General features: G+C 43.0%; 1 protein-coding gene across 3 annotated transcripts in view; it reads left to right on the forward strand.

Annotated features, from left to right (window-relative positions):
- The first annotated feature begins 10,324 nt into the window (after positions 1–10,324).
- The window catches only part of Nckap5l (NCK associated protein 5 like), a 34,328-nt gene continuing 26,136 nt past the window's right edge, over positions 10,325–18,516 (forward strand). The window contains exon 1 of one of the 3 annotated variants that reach the window (XM_026407035.2): positions 10,325–10,402. The gene's annotated coding sequence lies outside the window, so the exon portion shown is untranslated. The remainder of the gene's footprint in view (positions 10,403–18,516) is intronic. The other 2 variants (XM_026407033.2, XM_026407031.2) reach the window with 2 other exon arrangements.

The following is an 18,516-nucleotide window of genomic DNA, read 5'->3' on the forward strand; positions in this document are numbered from 1 at the left end:
GTGGTTAGGCACACCTGGGTTCAATCCCTGATACCAAAACAACAATAAAAAAATAAAGAACCCTTTTCCTATGTCTAAGTAAGCTAAACAATGTGAAGGTATTTTGTAGGATACAGCATTAAACAAAAAAATATAGTACTGTTGCCTTCTCATGACACTGTAAGCATGGTGCAGACTACAATTATACCTGGTGGATCAAAGGCTTATGTGAAAAAATCATCATAGAAAACTCACATCTTACTATGTCTAATAATTAGTTTTTCAGGATGCAGTAATAAGGAGTTCAGCTTTAGCACTACAGAGCTGCTTTTTTCTCTTCCTTTCTTTGGGGGGTGGGGGGCAGACGAGAGATTGAACCCAGGGTCACTTAACCCTTGAGCCACATACCAGGCCTTTGTTTTTATTTTTTATTTTGATACAGGGTCTTGCTAAATTGCTTTGGGCCTAAATTGCTGAGGGTATTGAACTTGGGATCATCCTGCCTCAGCCTCCCAACTCACTGGGATTACAGGTATGCATCACCTTACCCAGCACTACTACAGAGCAGTGTTGGGAGGAAGGGATATGGAGCTAATATCCCTTATATTATATATATGAAATAATAAGACCAGATTTTATAGGGCTGAGTTTACCTATTCTTTATAGATCTTAATTTAAGAATACTTGGAAACCTTGCAATTCTGCAAGGTGGCTCTCTCCTATCACCCTTCACCAAGGCAGTGCAAATAAATGTATATGGGGCAGAGATAGGCTAAATAACAGACCCCTAAGATATCCAATACTATTTCTTGGAAACTACAAATGTTATCCACGCTGTGTGCAGTGTAGTCATAGTGACTCAGGAGGCTGATATAGGAGGATTTAAGTTCCAGGCCAGCCTCAGCAACTTTAACATGTCTCAAACATAAATAAGTAAAAAGGATTGGGGATGTGGCTCAGTGGTAAAGTGCCCCTGGTTTTGATTCCCAGTACCAATAAAAACAAACCAAAAAATTGAGGTTAACTGAGATAGCAAAAGGGACTTTGCAGATGTGATTAGACCACAGTAGAAGATGTGATGACAGAAACAAGAGGTTGGAGTGATGAGAGGAAGGCCTGCCTGTAAACCAAAGAATGCAGGCAGTTTCCAAAAGTTAGACAAGGCAAAGAAATAAATTCTTCCCTGGAGCCTCCAAAAGGAATGCGAAAATTTTGACTTAGATTTTTGGCTTTCCAGACTATAAGAATAAATTTGTTGTTTTAAACCACTAAGTTTGTGATGATCTGTTGTAGCAGTAAAAAGTAACACAGGGGCTCCAACTAAATGAGATTAGCTTACAAGGCCAAGTGGCAACTGTTCCAAACAGCTTGATAGCCCCAGTGACTAAATGGATATGCAAAGAATTTGTCTACATCGTTAACAGAACATTTCAGACCACAGAAAGCTTTGAGAGATGTTTCAGTATCTGAACCTGACTTGTTTCCTAGTAACATTTTTTTAAAAAATATTTATGGACACAATACAATGCCTTTATTTTTATGGGTGCTAAGAATGGAACCCGGGTCCCCCCTGTGCTAGGGGAGCACTCTTCCGCTGAGCCACAATCCCAGGCCCTCCTAGTAACATTTTATTGGCCAAGCAGTTACCTGACTTGTTGAGAGGGACCATTGTATTTCAAGTCTGTGGCAGTTAGTGTAAAAGAAAATATGTAATTAGCACTCATAAAGATGAGGCCCTGGTACCAAGAGGATAATGATTGCATAATGGTTTGACAGACCTTGAAGTCAGAATATCTTTGGCCCCAGAAAAGATCATCTTATCTTCAAATCACCTTAATTTAGGAGTCAGCACCAAGAATAATGAGCCACTGTAATCCCAGCGGCTTAAGAGGCTGAGGCAGGAGGATTGTGAGTTCAAAGCCAGCCTCAGCAAAAGCAAGGCACTAAGAAACTCAGTGAGGGCTGGGGATGTGGCTCAAGCGGTAGCGCGCTCTCCTGGAATGCGTGCGGCCCGGGTTCGATCCTCAGCACCACATTCCAACAAAGATGTTGTGTCCGCCGAGAACTAAAAAATAAATATTAAAAAAAAATTCTCTCTCTCCTCTCTCACTCTCTCTTAAAAAAAAAAAAAAAAGAAAGAAAGAAACTCAGTGAGACCCCTCTAAATAAATACAAAATAGGGCTGGGGATGAGGCTCAGTTATCTAGTGCCCCTGAGTTCAATCCCTGGGACCAAAAAAAAGAATAATAATGAGCTGTATGTGTATTAATGTTACTGGGGATTAAACCCAGTGATGTTGTACCACCAAGCTACATCCATAGTCCTTTATATCTTTTATTAGAGACACAGTCTTACTAAATTACCCAGGCTAGCCTCAAATTTCTGATCCTCCTGCCTTAGCCTCCTGAGTTGCTGGGATTAAAGACGTGTACCACCTCTCTGGACCATTCTGAAATAGAGAATATACTTTAACCTTTTATTTACACTAAATAGAGATATACTTTAACCTTTTACCACAGGCTACATCCCCAGTACATTTTATTTTGAGACAGGTTCTCGCTAAGTTGTTGAGGATGGCCTTGAGCTGGCCTTGCCTGCCTCCCAAGTTGCTGGGATTATAGGCATGTACCACCACATCTAGCTCATACTTTTAACATTTTAAAAAATATATTTTATAGAATCTGATCATCTCCAAAATGTTATAATTTTACCATACAGTCTATATAAAAATGAGATACTTTTACATACTAAGTTTTCAAAGCCTGGTATGCATTTTATACTTCCATTTCATCTCCACTTGGACCAACCCCATCTTCAGTTTCACATACACTGTCATGGCAAATCAAGAAGTACTGTTTAGGGCTGGGGCTGTAGCTCACCAGTAGAGTGCTTGCCTAGACTCATGAGGCACTGAGTTCGATCCTCAGTACCATATAAAAATGAATGAATAAAATAAAGGTAGGTGCTGGGGCTAGGGCTGAGCGGTAGAGTGCTTGCCTAGCAAGTGCAAGGCCCTGGGTTTGATCTTCAGCACCACATAAAAATAAGTAAAGGTATTGTGTCCAACTATAACTAAAAAAAAAAAAAAAAAAAAAACAGATATTAAAAATAAATAAATAAAGGTATTGTGTCATCTACAACTTAAAAAAAAAAGTACTATTTAATTCTTTCCATATATTCAGCATGTTTTTAGCTGCTCTAAGGGTAAGGAGGGAATTAGATAAAACAACCCTAAATATCCAAAGGTTAGATTCCGTTCACTCAGAAAGTAGGTTTAAAATTGAGAAAAGGAGGGCCAGGGTTGTGGTTCAGTGGTGGAGTGCTTGCCTAGCATGCATTAACACTGGGTTCAATCCCTGGCACCACACAAAAATAAACAAAATGAAGGTGTTGTGTTCATCTGCAACTAAAAAAAAAAAAAATTAAAAATTGAAAAAAGGAGAGGCTCATAGAAGGTAATATTTGATCATATGAGCTTTAGAAATGGAAGTCTGTGGGCATGGAAAACTTTCTAGCAGATGTGGAACTTGAGCTGTCTCTAAAAGGAATATAGCTTCTAGAATGATGGACAAGAGGGGGAAAAAAGCATTTCCTGTGAGCCTGGAGAAAAAGATCTTTTGGAAAGAGCACATAGGCATGGGTATTTGCACATTCAGAATAGAAAGGATGGGCTGGTGCAGAAGGGATGTAATTCTTTTATCCAGTAACAGTGATCTTTGCTGCTTAACTAGGTTCTGGATGGAACATTTATTTATACATAAAGAGAAAACCATAAACATACCAGGAAATAAAATCAATTTTAAAAATTGGAGTACTTAAAAAAAAGTTGTAAAGGAAAATATCAATAAATTTGACTATCAAAAAAGAAAATACAATAAAGTTGCATAACAGACTACCAATAGGAAAACTATCTGCAATGTATGTGAAAAAGGGCTAATTTCATTATAATACAAGTAATTCATAAATTTTTCAGAAAAAAAGATTCATAGAAAACAATGGCAGATAAGTACCTGAAAACTTGTTTAATCTTGTCAGTTTATATTCAAATGAAAACAAAAGAATGTTTCATGGGCTGGGGATGAGGCTCAAGCAGTAACACACTCGCCTGGCATGTGCAGGGCACTGGGTTCGATCCTCAGCACCACATAAAATAAAGATGTTGTGTCCACCGAAAACTGAAAAATAAATATTAAAAAAAACTCTCTCTCTCTTAAATAAAAAAGAATGTTTCATTACTTAAGATTAATATCACAAACTTAAACCAGTAATGGTGAGTTTGTGATATTATATTTTACACTGTTTGTGGAAATGTAAATTAGCATGACCATTTCAGAAGGCAATTTGTCAATATTTACCAAAATGTACAGGGCTGGGGTTGTAGCTTAGTGGTAGAGCACTTGCCTAATGTGTGAGGCACTGGGTTTGATTCTTAGCATCACATAAAAATAAATAAAGGTATTGTGTCCATCTACAACTAAAAAAAAAATGTTTTTTAAAAGTACATATACTCCACACACCCAGGAATTCCACTGTTAGGAATATATCCTGCCAAGATGTTCATATATATAATTATGCAAGAATATGTATGCAATGTTAATTCATTGCATTTAGTTGATAAACGTGAACAGCTGAGGGGCTGAGGTTGTGGCTCAAAGGTACAGTGCTTGTCTAGTGCGTGTGAGGCCCTGGGTTCGATCCTCAGCACCACATAAAAATAAATAAATAAAGTAAAGGTACTGTGTCCAACTACAACTAAAAAATAAGTATTAAAAAAAAAAAGCAAACAGCTGAAAACAAAGTAAATGCCCATAAGCAGGAAACAAACAATGTGGGACAGCTGTAAATGGATCATTATGTAATTGTTTAAAAGAAGAAAATAGAATTATATATGCTAATATAGAAAGGTCTCCAAGATATTTTAAGTGTAAGGATGCAAACAAATGTGAATTATAAGATCTTGCTTCCTAGCTTTTGAAAAGAATTCACACATAGAAGATAATTATATGACAAAAAGAAAATAGTATAAGCATCTTCGGTCATATAGAAGAATCAACCAACAGGTTAAAATGGCTCATGGCAGGCACTGGGAAATGCAGCAAATAATTGCTCCTATGTTGATTTTTTAAAATCTATATGCACTTATTACTTATAAAAAACTAATTTCACAACAGACTGGGGTTGTGGCTTAGTGGTAGAACACTCGCCTAGCACATATGAGGCCCTGGGTTCAATCCTTAGCACCACAAAAAAATAAATAAATAAAGTATTGTGTCCAACTACAGCTAAAATAAATAAATAAATAAAAACTAATTTCACATATTTTTCAAAATTTAATTAAGCATGTCTTTCATTAAAAATATCTTTCTAAAATAATTGTGTGTATATGTGCATATGTTAGTGGACATTAAATCTAAGAGCTATATTATCCCCAGCACTTTTATTTTTTTATTTTCAGACAACAGTCACACTAAATTGCCCAGGCTGTACCCAAGCTTACAGTCCTCTTGTCTCAGCCTCCCAAATCACTGAAGTTACAGGCATATGCCTCCAAGCATGGCCTAAAACACTTCTCCCTACTGCCCACCTGTATCTCTGCCTAATTTTCCCTTCATAGCATAGCCAAAAATTTTGGAAGAGTTTTCAGCACTTCCTGTCTGTGTTCCTTACATGTTTCTTGTCGCTTCAAAATCTGTTTTTGCCACTCTCTAATGATGTGCAAAAGTCTATAGGAACATTCTCTGTCCTGATCAAACTGTCCTTGACCTCAACAACCCTGGAAACTATATTTGGTCTTTTTTTGGAAACTTCTTTCTTAGGCTCTGGTGACAGTATTCATCCATTTTTCTTTCTTCTCTGGAGATCCCTCTCTAATGGTGTTCTTTTTTTTTTTTTTTAAGATTTTTTTAGTTGTAGAGGGACACAATACCTTTATTTATTTGTTTTTATTTTTATGTGGTGCCAGGGATCGAACCCAGTGCCTCACATATGCTAGGTAAGTGTTCTACCACTGAGCCACAACCCCAGCCCCTCAAATGGTGTTCTTTGGGGTTCTGTACCAGCCCCTCTTCCTGCATGATCTCTTCCACTCCATGGCTTCAGTTACTTCCAATGTTTTGATGACTCACAAATACCTTTGGTCGAGTTCCCTCTCTTGAGCTTCAGAATTATTTATCATGCTGCTTACATCATTGTTTTCCAACCTTTTCCACATCATGGCACACATAGAAAATGTAGAAAATGACGGCATTTTCTATGCTGGATGATGCAGTCCAACACAATTAAGATTACTTTGTCTCAGGGAGCTTGCACTGCCCTAAGAAGTAAGAGCAAAATGCAGCACATCTGTAACCTCTTTTTGAGGCATAATAGTTGGGAAGTTGATCTCTTGGATAGACATTTCTACTTGGATGTCCTCCAGGCATTTCAAAGTCAACATGTTTGGAAATAAGCATACCATTTCCAAAATCACCTCTTTCTCCAGCACTTTTGATTTCAGTGAGTAGCCCCTACCATCTACAAATTATCCAAAGGTCTTAGCCTAGCTCTCCACTTCCTTCCACTTCCAACCCCAAGGTCTGATGATTCTGCTATTATTTCTTTCTTCATCTTCAACCTCTGGTATTAGGAGTCGAACCCAGGTGCTTTGCCCCAGTCCTTATTTTATTTTGGGATAGGGTCTTGCTAAATTGCTGAGGTTAGCCTTGAGCTTGTGATCTTCCTGCCTCAGACTTCACTCAGCCTGTTTATTTCTTGAAGTCATCTATCCATCACCTCTATCACTTTCCTAGTCCAGAACACATAATTTCTCACATTTCTCCTCAGTTTCTATAAAACCTTTCTCTCTGGTATCCCTGGCTTCAATTTTGCTCCCTGTTCTCTACACTGTAACCACAGTGATCTCTCCAAAATGCAAATCTGATTATGCCATCCCACTGTTTAAGTCATTCTAAAGGTTCTGCATTGCTCTTAGGATGATTCATATTGCTTACCTTTCCAATCTCGCTGCATAGCCTATCCACATTACTTACCTAATACAATATGCACAGTGGCTGGCATAAAGGCTCAATTGTTTGGGGGAGGTTTTTTCTTGGGGGGTCCCGGGGATTGAACGCAGGGGCACCCAACCACTGAGCCACATCCCCAGCCCTATTTTGTACTTTATTTAGATACAGGTTCTCACTGAGTTGCTTAGCACCTTGCCATTGCTGAGGCTGGCTTTGAACTTGTGATACTCCTGTTTTAGCCTCTCAAGTCACTGGGAACACAGGTGTGCACCACTATGCTTGGCTCAGTTGTTTTTTGAAGGATAAAAAATGAAAAACATTCAAGGATCGAGGCAGATCCATCATATCTATACCAGGTAAGAGGTTTTAAAGCACATATTGACAATACTGTCAGAATCCAAGGAACATGACTGTTCCATGTAGAATTAAGAAGTGCTAGCAACAATTTATTCCTTTGGCAAAAGAACCAACATTAACTAGCTCCTTCCTTCCTCTTACTGAGCAAGAAATCCATCAAAATTGTGCCCACAAGTCAATCCAACTTGGTGAATAGCCAGTTTAAAATGTTTTGAGAAACAGTTACTAACTTGACTGTCTTTTGATGTCATGCTTTCTAAACTTGTCAGCTTATCAACCCGTGCAACCACTGTTACATTGCTATAATGTCATTTCTACTGAGGAGTAGAAATGCCCCAACACTAAAGGAATGACCATATAATACTGAAGTGGGAAATCCTATTCAAAGTACTGTCATGAGAAGTGAGGGGGTCATTTTAATAAGGAAGGGACAATGTATGATTAGTGATATATAACATGGGTGGAGAACCAAATTTGGGACTCCTAATTTTTAATAATTTAAGTGAATAACAACACTGAGAATTAAAGTGTCTTAAGCCTCATCAAAGACAGAAAAGGAACACCAGAGAGCAATGGTAACTACATTTCTTTTTCCTGAAACTGAAGATGAAGGTTGTGAAGCATAGAAAATCTGCCAAAATCTAAATGCCTAATCTATCAAGTGTTAGTGTCTTTAAGGAGGGCAGGTACTTGCTCTGACAATATAGATTTTGTCTGTTTACTCAACAAGGGCAAACATCTGAATGAAAAATAGGAAATCATCTAGATGTTCTATTTGCTTCCAAATATTCCATTATTTGCAAACATTCAATGATAATTAGAAACGTGTGGCAGACTTTCATGGTTTTCCATCCCAAGGCTTAGCATGCAAATAGAGTTAGATGGAGATTTTAAGCCTTTTGAGGAAAGGGCCATGTTTAATTTTTCTTATAATCCCAGGACTAGCCAACTGATCCCTATTCAATAAGTTGGATGACTGAATAGGATTTGATCAATGTTATAGTGTTCCAAAGATACCATTATCTATAAACAGCACTTTTGATTTCAGTGAGTAGCCCTACCATCTACAAATTATCCAAAAGTCTTAGCCTAGCTCTCCGCTTCCTTCCACTTCCACTCCCAAGGTCTGATGAAATAAGGTGAAAAATAAATGAAAACATGTTCATAGAAAGATGTATACAAGAATTTCTACAGCAGTCTTATTCATAATAGTCGGGAAGCACCCAAATATCCATCAAGCAGAGAATGGATAATATGAGTTGTGATATATTCATACAATGGAATATTACTCAGTAACTAAAAAGAATAGACTACAGGTACTTGCAGATGTTTTTCAAAAACATTACTAAGCTAAATAACTTACTACTGTAAGTTTCCACTTATGTGAAAGAGAACAGACAAACTATGGTAATTAAATTCAAAGTTGTCACGGAGGATGGTGGTAGGCACAGGGTGATCAACTGTAAACACAAGGGAACTTTCTGAGATGGTTCAGTATCTTGTTTTGGGTGTTGATTACATAGGTTATATTATTGTTGAAATTCACTAAACAACATCTAAGATCTCTGCATTTTATTGCATGTTAAGATAAATCAATACAAAAAAATGTTAAGCAAGAAGCTGAGAGAATTGGTGAGGATAATCACCATGACCTCCATCCGTAACTGTCCTCAGATACTCTCTTCATCAAGTTAGTCCTATGCTCCAGAACCCAAAAATGACTTATCAACTGTCAAGTCCATAACTTCATTCTTAATCTCCATGGAAAATCTGGGGAATTAATTAACTTCTCCCTTTTCCCACCAAGGTAATCTGCTCACGGTCTCATGCAGATAATATGCTCTTTCCTACCAGAGTCTCCTCCTGTCATTACCCTGCCTAGATCCCACTCAAGTTCCCTCTGTCCTTCAAATTCCATTTTAAATAAGAAGTCTCTTTCAGAAAGGAGCTCTTAATTAATCCTAGCCAACTTGGGAACTCTGTGTTCCCTCAGTTATTATGTTCCTTTATTGGACTAATATGATACTTTAAAGTCACATATATTTGCAACAAAAGCAATAAGCAAACACTGTCTAGTAATACCTTTCTGTTTCCCTGCAGAACGCAGTTCAGAATCTGAATATCCTGGCTAGTGCCCAGATGTGGGCTTGTGAGGATTATAAACTATCCAGACAATGATGTTTAATCAAGGACCAATAAGAATAGCAATGAAGGGAGCTCTAAGCCTCTATATTGGCCTGGTGGACTGTTTGGCCTATTTCCTCTTTAAGCAGGTGGTTCAAACTGGTGCCCCTGCCCCTCCCCAATATAGTAAGTGACCCCAAACAAGGACGTATTCTTTTTGTGCACTTTGCCTGCTCTTAAGCTAGTAAGGAAACGGACAGCGCTGTTCACCCACAAGCAGAGCCATTTCCTAAGTGCCCAGTTTTCCAGACTACTGCGAAGATCCGATCCTCGAGGACGAAGCACTTCGCACTTAAGGCTAAGGGAGAACTCAAGACTCTTCCCCTGAATTTACACCCAACACGTATGTAGGAAGGCAAAATTGTAAACACCAACGTTCACAACTACATACACACGTGCACACCCAGCCCCACGAAAACCGACGCGCAAGCCCGTGGGCTCGCGCGTACCTACTTAAGTTTTCTCTCTGCAGACGGCCCCATTCTACCCCACTCGGCACAGCCCCGGAGTCCCCGATGGCGACTTTGGGGAGGTGTACTACAGGCCAAGGAAGGCCTGACGAGAGTGTTTCTCCATAGGGGGAGGGGAGGCCCTCCCCACCCGGGCGGAAGCGGCGCGCGCCGGCCGGGCAGACTTAGCTCTTGTCCTGGGAACATCTGGAGGAGGTGGGAGGGGTGCACATCCATGATGAACGCGGATTGGCTGCGCAGGACGAGGGAGGCGGAGTCTAGGCAAGGGGCGGGGTTCGCTGGCCCCTTTAAAGCCTTGACATCAAGAGGCGGCTCCGGCACCCCCCTTTCTCTGCCCCCCGCCCCCGAGCTGCGGCCATGGACCCAGCGGATCCTGCCAGCCCTGGTCCAGCCCAACACCTGATTTCGGTGAGTTCCGGGCCTACTTGGGATTCAAAGGGCGGCAAGGTGGGAGAGTCTGTAAGCACTGGGCAGGGGGCTGGGGAGTGTGGAGGGTAAAGCTCTCGTGGCAGTTATGGGTCGGAGGGGGCGTCACGGCTTCCTGCGCGTACCTTGCAGTGTGCCCCTCCCTCGCGCTGCACTCTCCCCAGAGGGTCTGGCTGCGACTCTGTCCACCCCCACCCCACCCCCTCCCGCCCCCTGCGCCATCCTCGCGCACACTCCGTGGCCCCGGAAGGGAAACTTTCGGGAGTGGGGGATGTTCCGGTGGCCTGCCTCCCTCCTGCTTCGAAAGCACTGACCTTGCCCCAGCTGCGTACTCTACCCAACCCGGGTCCCAAGGTCCGGGTGCTGCTTAGCGGTGCCAGGTTGTTGGGGGGGGGGGGTCTCCCCAAAGCGCAGGCGCGGAGACGAGCCTGGGGCTCCACTTCGCACTTCTTCCAGTCCCCACAGCCTGGGGCGGTAGGGCGTGGGGGAGGCGGGGAAAGACGGAGAGACCTGGTGTCCCGGAACAGCCCTTCCGAAGCTTAAGGGGCTGCGGGAAGGAGGAGGGATCCTGGCGGGCAGCAAACAGAAGAAAAGCTGAGGGAGAGTGAAGGGTTGGGCCAGGATAGGGACCGGGCAATCCCCGCAGAAAAGGCTCTCAGGGTCCTGGTTGCGGTGTCAAAAGAATGCAGAGAATCTGTGTCTCCCGTTCCCCTGGTCTACTTAGCATAGAGCCCAAGAAAGTGGCTGGCCATAGCCCCATCTACCTTCTTCTTATCCTGGGCCAAACCCCCTACGTTTCTCCAGCCTTGGCACTGCCCCAAGGGCATAGAGGGCCCTCACCTCCCGTAGGCCTGGTTTTCCAGGCTGCTCAAACCTGTATCAGCCAAACCCACCCAGTCTGCCCAGCTGCTACTGGTGTCTTCGATTGAGGGGTTCCCTGGCTTTAGAGGCAATCCCTCTATTCCCTCCCTACCACTTCTCTGCCTCCCCACTAAGGTCCTCCTGCCTAAGCACAATTGTCAGCCAGAGGAAATAGTTGTAGCCAGAGGCCTGGGGCAGGAGAGGTCTGGGAATAGATAGAGAGGGGTCAGTATTTAATCATTGTGTGGTCATTACTTTGGGGGAAAATGAATGTAGCCCAGTTGCCTTATTGCAGACCCTCTCTTAGAGACATTATGTCAGCTGGCTCTCTTGAGACCCCTTGTCTAGCCAGAAGGAAGACACAAAATTTACCTCTCAAATTCTTTCCCCCACCCTTTCTTAAAACCAACCTGGGTTTAGTGAGTTTTTCACCCCAGAGAAACCATATATATTCCTGTATAAGGGGTAATCCCAAGTAGTTCAATTTTGTTTTCAAGATCTGTGGTTTGTGCATTTGTGTCTCTGGTCCTTCAGCATCTTTCTCCAACTCAGGCCTTTGAGAGGAGAGTGAGAACCCAGAGAGGCCAATGTCTTGGCTGCAGGGGAGAAGGTATTTCATGATAGGCAAGTGAAAACCTGTGTGTATGAGGACTGAGCTGATATCAATATGGATGGAGAGGCCCATTGTGGTGCATGCCTGTAATCCCAGCAATTCAGTAGGCTCAGGCAGGAGGATCACAAATTTAGTGCCAGCCTGGGCAACTCAGAACCTGTCTCCAAAGAATTCTGAAAAGGGCCAGGGGTGTAGCTTGTTGTTAGAGCACTCCTGGGTTCAATCCCCAGTAATACACACAAAATACATAAATGAAGATACACATATACATACACTTTCTGAGAGAATCTTTGGGCCCTTCTCTTCCTAATCTGCTGTATGGCCTTGCCAAGACAATTTCCCTTTCTGGGATTCAGTTTCCATCATTTTTTAAATTCACCAGTGGGACTAGAAAGCTCTAAAATCCCCTTTTTGATATTGAATGATTATACTATTAGGCAACTCTAGAGGTGAGAATGGTCCTCTGGCAGGCTGGTTCCACCTCACAGAGCTAAGGTGTGAGGTGTCATAGTTGCTTAGGATTGGAACTAAGGTTAGAGAGGAGCAGACTCCCTTGTCCTGCCCAGGAATACTCATTGTTCTGCTCACCCCTGGTGCCTTGGGATATGAACTCCTGCTTGGGTTTGGCCCACCCATCAAGGCCTCTGATGAGACATCTGGCTCAGCCAGTCTTTGAGTTGGACCTTTGGGGAGGGGTTGAGAGGAGGAGGCAGCCAAAGGCCAGCAGGGTAAGCAGATTCCCAGGAGACAGTTTGCATCTCAGCTGTTGGGACTTGTTTTAGGATCTGGGCCAGGAAGCATAGCACACTCATCTACCCTCTTATGGGAAAAGGGCAAGGAGGGCCCCACTGCTATTGCCCATCCCACCCCCTGACCCTACCCACTTCACCTCTGTGTACTTACCACCCCAGCTCCCAGGCAAGGGGCTGAATTTTCCCTGCTACCCTCACCTAGTCCAGCCAGCCTCCCATGCCCTGCCATGCCAGCTCAACAGCTCCTGCAACAAGAAGCTGTCCCCCACCCCATCTTTCCCAGCCCCCTTGTCTCCTGTGGGTAGGGCTTTCTCAGGAGTCAGTTCTCTCCAGGTTGGGACTTGCTTTCCAGCTCAAGAGCCAAAAGGCCTTACGTTCTTGTTTGTTTTCATCTTTGGTCTCCCAGGTGAAGGGGAATGTTGAAGGAGAGGTAGTAGTTAGAGAGGCCTTCAGATTGGTTGAATATGAGGCATATTCTCCTGCATTGCTTTTCCCTCTGCTGGCTCTATTGGGCCTGGGAACCCCTCTCTCCTGTATATATGAGTGAAGCTGCAGCAGGAGTTATTTAGGTCAGACCCCAAGGAAACCTTCCTCACTGATAGGAGCTCTTGAAATGGATAATGGAAGCTCCCAGGGAAGTCAGTTTCCCAGAAAGTGGCTAATGGTAGAGTCCCTGTCAGAGTGAAGGATGCAGCTGTTGCTAGGCAGAGGCTGATCTTCCTTCTTGGGGTGTGGCTCTGAGGCTGGCCAGCAGAGGCCCCGTTAGGAGCAGAAGGATAAAAGAAAGACCCTTGCCTGATTGCCAGAGTAGGGTCCCTAACCCCATCAGTCCTGGAACCCCAGAGCTGCATTTCTCAGAACAAATGCCCTTTCCCACTCTTGCTTCCCCCACCCTCTCCCCCCAAGTCACCGTTACTACCACCGTCTGCTTTGACAACCCTCAACCGAAACTGGCAGGCTTCTCCAGCCTGTCTGGCTGTGCTAATGGACTGATTGAATTTTTCTATACTTGGAGTTTGGGATTTCTGATTGAACATGCAAATTTATGTAAATCAATCTGAGATCTGCCACCACATCAAAACAGTGTGGAGCTTCCACAGGCTGGAAGGAATCCTAGAGACAGTCTAGTCCAACGCCCTCAAGTTAAAAATGGGGAAACTGAAGTCCAGAGGGGGAAATGATTCACATGGTGGTGAATGATGCAGTGGTGAATGTCAGTAGGACTCTTGACTCTGGTCTCTAGTTTTACATGGTTGCATTCTGCTGTAATTTTTCATTCATGAGAGAGCCTTGTTGTATTTTAAAGCAGAGAAGGCCAGTTATCGAATCTGGCAATTAGAGGGTCAGAATGTTATCCCAGGGCCCTCAGGGACTCTGATTAGCTTTCTGACATACTAAAGAAAAAAAACTTTAAATCCCTTAAAACAAGACCTGTAATATTTTCCCCTAGACACTGTCCTGAAGAGGTAGAGGATAAGGCCATTATTTGCTACTTGGCTTAGCACTTAACATTTGTCCTTGAGCTGAGATAAATTTCCAGTATCTGCCACAGTATTAGACACATAGTAGGCTATGGATGCATCTATATATGCAATGCCTCTGTCTTTATTCTTCCAAACTAATTTGGGTTTCTGCCACTTCCTTCTATGCTACAGTTTGATTCTGCTGCTTCTTTATCACTAAGAGCTTTGGTCTATTGACTTTTTGCCTAACCTTTCCATCCTTAGGCTTTTTTTTTTTTTTTTTTTTTTTTGCAAATTTCTAGGGTAGTGACCAGACAGACCTTGCTAAAGGAAAGAGCTTATTATTTTGGATCAATGCCAAAGATGAATAGAGGCTACAATGGACTTTTATAAAGGCACTAATATCATTCATGAGGGCACCACTTCCATGACCAAATCACCTCTTAGAGACCCTCCTCATAACATCATCTTGGGATCCCAAGAATAGTATTCCCACTTTTTTTTTTTTTTTTTAATATCCTGTGGATTGAACCCAGAGCTTTGGGCATGCAAGGAAGCCACTAAGCTAAAAGAACACTTCTTCTTTTTTTTTTTTTTTTAAAGAGAGAGAGAGAGAGAATTTTTTAATATTTCTTTTTTAGTTTTCGGCAAACACAACATCTTTGTTTATATGTGGTGCTGAGGATTGAACCTGGGCCGCACGCATGCCAGGCAAGCGCGCTACCGCTTGAGCCACATCCAAAGCCCAAAAGAACACTTCTTGATGTGCTCTTGATCTGATCCCCCTGCCCAGCTGCCAGGTGTTCTCTGCTTCCTCATCATGGAATGTGCCTGTAGTGTGGAGCTGTTCAAAGGACTGAGCCCTTGCTTAGCCTGTGATGCCTGAGAGTACCATAGAGATGGTGAGGATGCTCAGGTGGCCATTGACCGGCTTTGCCACACTCTGGGAAAGTGGTGCAGGTGCTCAAGAACTCCTGCCGAGGGCCTGGAGAAGGGACTTGGGTCAAATGTCTGGGGTCTTTCCTCACCTTCTCACCAAACCCAGATCTGAAGTGAGTACCCCTGTCTGCAGCATCTTCCCGAAATAGCAGGTGTGGCAGAGCCAGCACCTCTAGTTCCCCACTGGACAGCTCTCCTCCATACCTAGGTTCTTAGTTCTGTGCAAGGCAAGATCCTTCTCTCTGGACCTCAGTTTCTCAGCTAGTGCTCATGGATTAATAACACATCATCTTTGGGGTGTGGCACCTGCTCCATAATTACCATTTTCCCAGCACTGGAAGTTCTGTAGATGAAAGAGGCTCAAGGAGGCCAGGCTGTTATTAAGGTGAATTATCGTTGCTGTTATTACTGATTTCTAAAAACCCAGCAGCTTCTGAGAAGAACACATTCAGGCCCAGCACCCTGATCCTTGAGCTCTAGGAGTTTTCCAGTACTCCCTAAGCTTTAAATAAATATAACTATATATATATATATATATATATATATATATATATATATATATATATTTATATTTATATTTTGATACTGAGGATTGAACTTCATACTTGCTGAGCAAGTGTTCTTACATGTCTTTTTTTTTTTTTTTTTTTTTGGTGGTAGTAGTAGTGATTTAACCCAAGGATGCTCTACTACTGAACTATACCATCAGCCCATTTTTTATTTTAGTTTTCCTTTCTGAGAGGATCTCACTAAGTTGCTGAGGCTGGCCTCGAATTTGCAGTCCTCCTGCCTCAGCCTCCTGAGTCAGTAGGATTACAGGTATACACTACTGTGTCCACCTAAAATTATAGCTATTTTAAAGGCAAGAAGACCCTATTCTATTTTCCTTCTTTTGTCTACAGGACTTGAGTGGTGGATGCTACTTAGGGGAGATTAGTCTACAATTCTCACTCTCAGCCTGGATTTGCTTCTGACCCTGACCCTTTGGGAAGAGGATTAATGACTTTTCCTAGACAAGGCTGCAAAAGGCCTTGAAACTCCTGGGGTGCGGCCCTGGGGTACTCAGCACCTGAGTTCCCAGGGGCTGATTCACCTTACCCTTAGCTGGCTTGATGTGGGGGATATAATTGGTCCTTTTGTGCAGGGATCTGTTGAGACACCCCCAGAACCTGTCTGCAGTAGCTCTAGGCACTCATTCCAGGAGTCATTTACCAACCTTACCCTCATCTACTTCAAGCTCTCCCCCTTTTCTGACCTCTTACCCTTGCCTCTGCCCTCGACTAGACTTTGCCTCCTTCCCAGTTTACTAGAATGAACCCAGTTCTTAAATACGCAGATGTGCCTCTGACTAGCTACTGAATAGTGGTGCTACCGTGCCACACTGCATCCTGGAGGAACAAGGGCCTCTCTTAGATCTATGGAAGAAACGGAGTAAAGGCTTTAGTGTGTTGTAGTCAGAGTCCCCACATTCATCTGACCAGACCTCACATGCTCTCATGTCCTAGGGAGTCTGGCAAATCCAAGATCCAGGTGCCAGCAGATGTGGTGTCTTGTGAAGGCCTGGTTTCTGGCTCAGTAGACAAAGCCCCTTTTTTTCTCTTGGGCCTCTCTTATAAAGGCACTAATATCATTCATGAGGGCACCACTTTCATGACCAAATCACCTCTTAGAGACCCTCCTCATAACATCATCTTGGGAGTTAGGATTTTAGTGTATAAATTTAGAGGAGTGGGGATGCAAACATTCAGACCAAAGCACCCAACTCAGGCTCCCCTAGTTGGCCTCAGACCATGAGCAGAGTCATTCAACTCTATATTCTGATCTTCATTCAGATGTCAGGATTTTGTCCCAAACAAGCCTGTGAGAAATTTTCAGGGTCTGGCCAGGCCATTCATTCATCCAGTAAATATCCTAGAACATAATGTATGCCAGTGTTGTACTAGACTAAAGGATACAATGGTGATCAAGAAAGTCCACATTCAGGGCTGGGGATGTGGCTCAAGCGGTAGCGCGCTCGCCTGGCATGCGTGCGGCCTGGGGTTCGATCCTCAGCACCACATACAAACAAAAGATGTTGTGTCTGCCGAAAACTAAAAAATAAATAAATAAATATTAAAATTCTCTCTCTTTAAAAAAAAGAAAGAAAGAAAGTCCACATTCAGTCAGGCATGGTGGCACATGCCTATAATCCCAGTGATTTGGGAGTCTGAGGCAGTAAGATTGCAAATTCAAGGCCAGCCTTAGCAATTTAGGCTCTGAGCAATTTAGGGAGACCCAGTCTCAAATTTTAAGAAAAGGAGCTTGTAATCCCAGCAGCTCAGGAGGCTGTGGCAAGAAGATCACAAATTCAAAACCAACCTCAGCAACTTAGCAAGACCCTGTATCAAAATAAAATATAAAAAGGGCTGGAAATGTGGGTCAGAGTTTAAGCCCCCCTGGACTTCATCCCCAGTACCAAAAAACAGTTCACATTCATCAAATAACAGTTCTAAAATTATAGTTGTGATAGGGACTACAAAGAAAGGACGTGTGCAACACTGATTTGATCATTACAGGTTAAATACATGTATTGATTTACAATATTGTACCTCATAAGTCAGTACATGTATGTCAATTAAAAAATAAAAATAGGGGCTATGGGTTGTGGCTCAGCAGTAGAGTGCTTGCCTAGCATGTGTAAGGCCTTGGGTTCTATCCTCAGCACCACATAAAAATGAATAAACAAAATAAAGGTGTTGTATCCAACTACAACTAAAAAATAAATATTAAAAAAACCCCTTCTCTTTAAAAAAATTAAAAATAGCTGGGTATGGTGGTACATGCCTGTAAGCCCAGCTATTCAGGAGGCTGAGGTAGGAGTAGCACAAGTTCAAGGCCAGCCTGAGCAACCTAGTGAGACCTTTGTCATGAAATAAAATAAATTGAAAGGGTTGGGGAATGTAGCTCAGTGGTAAGAGTGCCCTGAGGTCCATACCCAGGACAGAAAGGATGTGTAGTAAGAGCAAAGACACAGAGTTGTGTGTGCATGTGAGGAATGTGCCCAGGGCTTTGTATGACACATTGCTGGAGGCAGGAGTCCAGCCAGGACTGCAGACATAGTACCATGTGAACACCTGAGTGCTTCATTGGCTTCTCTTCTAATCTCTTCCCCAATCTGTGCGATATCCTGGCCCCTTACAGTGTCCAAGACAGAGACCCCATTCTCTGCCAGATGGTGCTGATGGTGCCTCCTCCCCACTCCACTGTGTGGCCTTCTATTTCCCCTGCTCCAAGCCTGCAAGCTCCTGAAGCTGGAACCTGCTTTCCACTACAGGCTGAAAGGGAAGTTGGGGGGTGTTCACTTTTCATTTCCTCTGTAGACAGCACCTCACTTCCTGTCCCCCAGGCTAGAAGAAGACTAAAAGCTCTTGGCTTTGCTCTCCCTTCCTCTGTCCTCCCCCACTGCTTTCCCAGGAAGCCTGCAGCTCT

The sequence above is a fragment of the Urocitellus parryii genome, chromosome 5 (assembly GCF_045843805.1).
Source record: "Urocitellus parryii isolate mUroPar1 chromosome 5, mUroPar1.hap1, whole genome shotgun sequence".
Lineage (NCBI taxonomy): Eukaryota > Metazoa > Chordata > Mammalia > Rodentia > Sciuridae > Urocitellus > Urocitellus parryii.